Raw genomic sequence first — 4,725 nt, forward strand, 5'->3', positions numbered from 1 at the left:
TGTGGAGTACTAGCGGTTTCTGGACACTTTATTTTTCGACGCAAAAACGATATTTTCATGGGCTATAGGCTTAGTGTTTTTTCCATTTTTGGGGAAAAATTATTCTTTGCCTGATCGTTCATTTATCGCGTTAAACCGCGTTTACGCATGTCTGGGGACTGATATATGTGGAGTACCGGCGGTTTCGAGACACTTTATTTTTCGACGCAAAAACTATATTTTCATGGGCTATAGGCTTAGTGTTTTTTCCATTTTGGGGGAAAAATTATTTGCCTGATCGTTCATTTATCGCGTTAAACCACGCCTACGCATGTCTGGGGACTGATATATGTGGAGTACTAGCGGTTTCTAGACACTTTATTTTTCGACGCAAAAACGATATTTTCATGGGCTATAGGCTTAGTGTTTTTTCCATTTTTGTGGAAAAATTACTCTTTGCCTAATAGTTTATTTATCGCGTTAAACCGCGTCTACGCATGCCTGGGGACTGATATATGTGGACTACTAGCGGTTTCGAGACACTTTATTTTTCGACGCAAAAACAATATTTTCATGGGTTATAAGCTTAGTGTTTTTTACATTTTTGGGGGAAAATTATTCTTTGCCTAATCGTTTATTTATCGCGTTAAACCGCGTCTACGCATGCCTGGGGACTGTTATATGTGGAGTACTAGCGGTTTCTAGACACTTTATTTTTCGACGCAAAAACGATATTTTCATGGGCTTAGTGTTTTTTCCATTTTTGGGGAAAAATTATTCTTTGCGTGATCGTTCATTTATCGCGTTAAACCGCGTCTACGCATGTCTGGGGACTGATATATGTGGAGTACTAGCGGTTTCGAGACATTTTATTTTTCGACGCAAAAACGATATTTTCATGGGCTTAGTGTTGTTCTATTTTTGGGGAAAAATTATTCTTTGCCTAATCGTTTATTTATCGCGTTAAAGCGCGTCTACGCATGTCTGGGGACTGATATATGTGGAGTGCCGGCAGTTTCGAGACATTTTATTTTTCGACGCAAAAACGATATTTTCATTGGCTATAGGCTTAGTGTTTTTTCCATTTTTGGTGAAAAATTATTCTTTGCCTGATCGTTCATTTATCGCGTTAAACCGCGTCTACGCATGTCTGGGGACTGATATATGTGGAGTACTAGCGGTTTCTAGACACTTTATTTTTCGACGCAAAAAGGATATCTTCATGGGCTATAGGCTTAGTGTTTTTTCCATTTTGGGGGAAAAATTATTCTTTGCCTAATCGTTTATTTATCGCGTTAAACCGCGTCTACGCATGCCTGGGGACTGATATATGTGGTGTATTAGCGGTTTCTAGACACTTTATTTTTCGACGCAAAAACGATATTTTCATGGGCTATAGGCTTAGTGTTTTTTCCATTTTTGGGGAAAAATTATTCTTTGCCTGATCGTTTATTTATCGCGTTAAACCGCGTCTACGCATGCCCAGGAGCTGATATATGTGGAGTACCGTCGCTTTCGAGACACTTTATTTTTCGTCGCAAGAATGATATTTTCATAGGCTCTATAGGCTTACAGTTTATTCCACCTGCCTAAAATAATATTTTCATGGGCTGTAGGCTTACTGTTCTTTTTTCATTTTTCTGAGAAAATTTATATGTGCATGTAATATGTAATATGTAATTTCTGAGAAATTAATTCATGCGGTGATCGAGGGGCTTCGAGAGAATTTATTCGACCTGCCTTAAAGAATATTGCGTGTGAAATGATTCATTCGGCGATCGAGCAGTTACGGGAGAATTTATTCCGCCTGCCTAAAACAATATTTTCAAGGGATATCAGATTACAGTGTTATTTTCATCCTTTATAGAAAAGTTCGCTTTGCCTGATCGTTTATCGCTTATATCGGGTACAGCACGTACAGCACGTGGAGTGATGTGTATGCGCAGCGTGCTATTGCTTTGCAGGGGTAATGGAGGCGTGGCAGCCCCGACTGAGTAACGCCCCTTATGCTTAAATTTTTACGGGAATGCCAATCTGCGCACATCGGTTTAGTGATTACGTAAATTGGCGTCAGCATGTGCGTTTTTACGGGGAATGATGTATATGCGCCGAACAACTATTTCTAGGAAAATGAGTGGACCCGACTGACCCTACATTGTAATGCCTTAGAGGCATACCTTTTTTTTTGGAAATACAATCTACGCATGTTTGTTTAGTCATCGCGTAAATCGGCGTCATTATCTGCGTTGTCATCACTGGGTTTGATGCATATGCGGCCTGCTAGCTCTTCCTAGGGAAATGAGTGGACCCGGCTGAGTCGACGTTGTAACGGCCCAGAGGCTCACCTTCTTTTCCTGGAGATCAAATCTGCGCATATTCGTTTAGTCATCGCATAAATCGGCGTCATCACGTGCGTTATTATCATGGGCTGTGAGGTATGTGCACCGAGCTAGCTTTTTCTAGGGAAATGAGTGGAACCGGCTGATACCACATTGTAACGGCCTAGAGGCTTACCTTTTTTCCTGGAAATCCAATCTACGCATGTTCGTTTATTCATCGTGTAAATCGGCGTCAGCACGTGCGTTATCATGGGGAATGATGTATATGCACCGAGCTAAAGGGAAATCCAGTCTGCGCACAAAGCCAATCTGCGCACATTAGTTTAGTGATTACGTAAATTGGCGTCAGCATGTGCGTCTTTATGGGGAATGATGTATATGCGCCGAACAACTGTTTCTAGGAAAATGAGTGGACCCGACTGACCCGACATTGTAATGCCTTAGAGGCATACCTTTTTTTTTTCTTGGAAATCCAATATACGCATGTTCGTTTATTCATCGTGTAAATCGGCGTCAGCACGTGCGTTATCATGGGGAATGATGTATATGCGCCGAGCTAGAGGGAAATCCAGTCTGCGCATAAAGCCAATCTGCGCACATTAGTTTAGTGATTACATAAATTGGCGTCAGCATGTGCGTTTTTATGGGGAATGATGTATATGGGCCGAACAACTGTTTCTAGGAAAATGAGTGGACCCGACTGACCCGACATTGTAATGCCTTAGAGGCATACCTTTTTTTTTCTTGGAAATCCAATCTACGCATGTTTGTTTAGTCATCGCGTAAATCGGCGTCATTATCTGCGTTGTCATCACCGGGCGTGATGCATATGCGCCCTGCTAGCTCTTCCTTGGGAAATGAGTGGACCTGGCTGAGTCGACGTTGTAACGGCCTAGAGGCTCACCTTCTTTTCCTGGAGACCAAATCTGTGCATATTCGTTTAGTCATCGCATAAATCGGCGTCAGCATGTGCGTTATTATGGGGAATGATGTATATGCGCCGAACAACTCTTTCTATGGAAATGAGTGGACCCGACTGACCCGACATTGTAACGGCCTAGAGACTTACCTTTTTCCGGGAATGCCAATCTACGCATATCTGTTTAGTCCTCGCAGGGCTGTTTACGTGCGGGATTTCTGTCCACATAAACTCACGCGCCGAGGAGGGCGTTTTGGATGAGAAAGCAAACGGAGTAGCCGATATTCTAGTTGGTATGAAAGGGAAAAAAATGGAGCTGGCAGGCCCTGTGATGCGTAGAGTAGATAACCGGTGCACCATTTGAGTTACAGAATGGGTGCCAACAGTCGGGAAGCGCTGTCGAGGACGGCAGAAAATTAGGTGGCGGTGATGAAATGAGGAAATTTGCAGGCGCAAGTTGGAATCAACTTGCGCAAGAAAGAGAATCCTTCGTTGTAAGGTTCGTTACAGCGCAACACAAGCCACGGGCAAAAGGAAGGTTTAAAACTACGACATGGCGCTGGTTCGCTGTAGCGAACCTAACAATGAATCCTAACCAACAGGCCCAACTTGTCGTCCTGAGAGATGTCTTCGTCCTGCAGTGGACATAAATGCACGCTGCTGCTGCTGCTGCTGCTGATGATGATGATGATGGTGGTGGTGGTGGTGGTGGTGGTGATGGTGGTAAATAATTTGGACATTTACGTATCACAGCCGTGCACACGCAACCGTGCTATGACAGCCTCAGTTGAGCTTAAATATGCCGTATTTACTGTTAGGGCGATAAAAAAATAACGATGTGGGAATTAAGCAAGATGGCGCTCATCCCAACGCGCTGAGAGCCACAGGGACATAGCTGGTTTGCTGAAATAATTTTAAATGATTTTGACTTGATAGAAGGGGGAAGAAAGGCAATGCATAGAGTCAGTGACGCCGCCATAAAGTTCTTTCGGGGAGGGGGGGGGGGGTGTTGAGGGAGGGGGCACCCACTTGACCGGTGCTGCAGAAGAGGAGGGAGGGGAGGAGGAGGGCCGGGTAGGCCGCATGCTAACACAATTTTTTGGGGGGGGAGGCACGTACCCGGTGTGCCACCCCCTGGATATGCCACCGTATAAAGTGTGTGCAAATTTTGCAGTACACAATTTATCAGTCAACAGATTAACAGGCTTCTTTTTCGATGAAGCCAGTGCAAGAGGACCAGTGTGTGCTGAATTAGCCGATTTGTGTTACAACTATGCCAACAGAGTCGACAGAATGCTAGCGCTAAACGCTCGGAATGCACCAATGGGGTGCCGACGCACAGTATGCTGCTTAGCGCCAGCCTGCTGTTCAGTGACGATTTGCGCTTCTTTCACGAAAAACAGGAATATTCACCGTGTATCCGACAAAAAAAAATAAGACACTGGAAGGCAATATATTGTTACGGGGATGTTGGGAGTATATACAGAG

The sequence above is a fragment of the Dermacentor variabilis genome, chromosome 11 (genome assembly GCF_050947875.1).
Source record: "Dermacentor variabilis isolate Ectoservices chromosome 11, ASM5094787v1, whole genome shotgun sequence".
NCBI lineage: Eukaryota > Metazoa > Arthropoda > Arachnida > Ixodida > Ixodidae > Dermacentor > Dermacentor variabilis.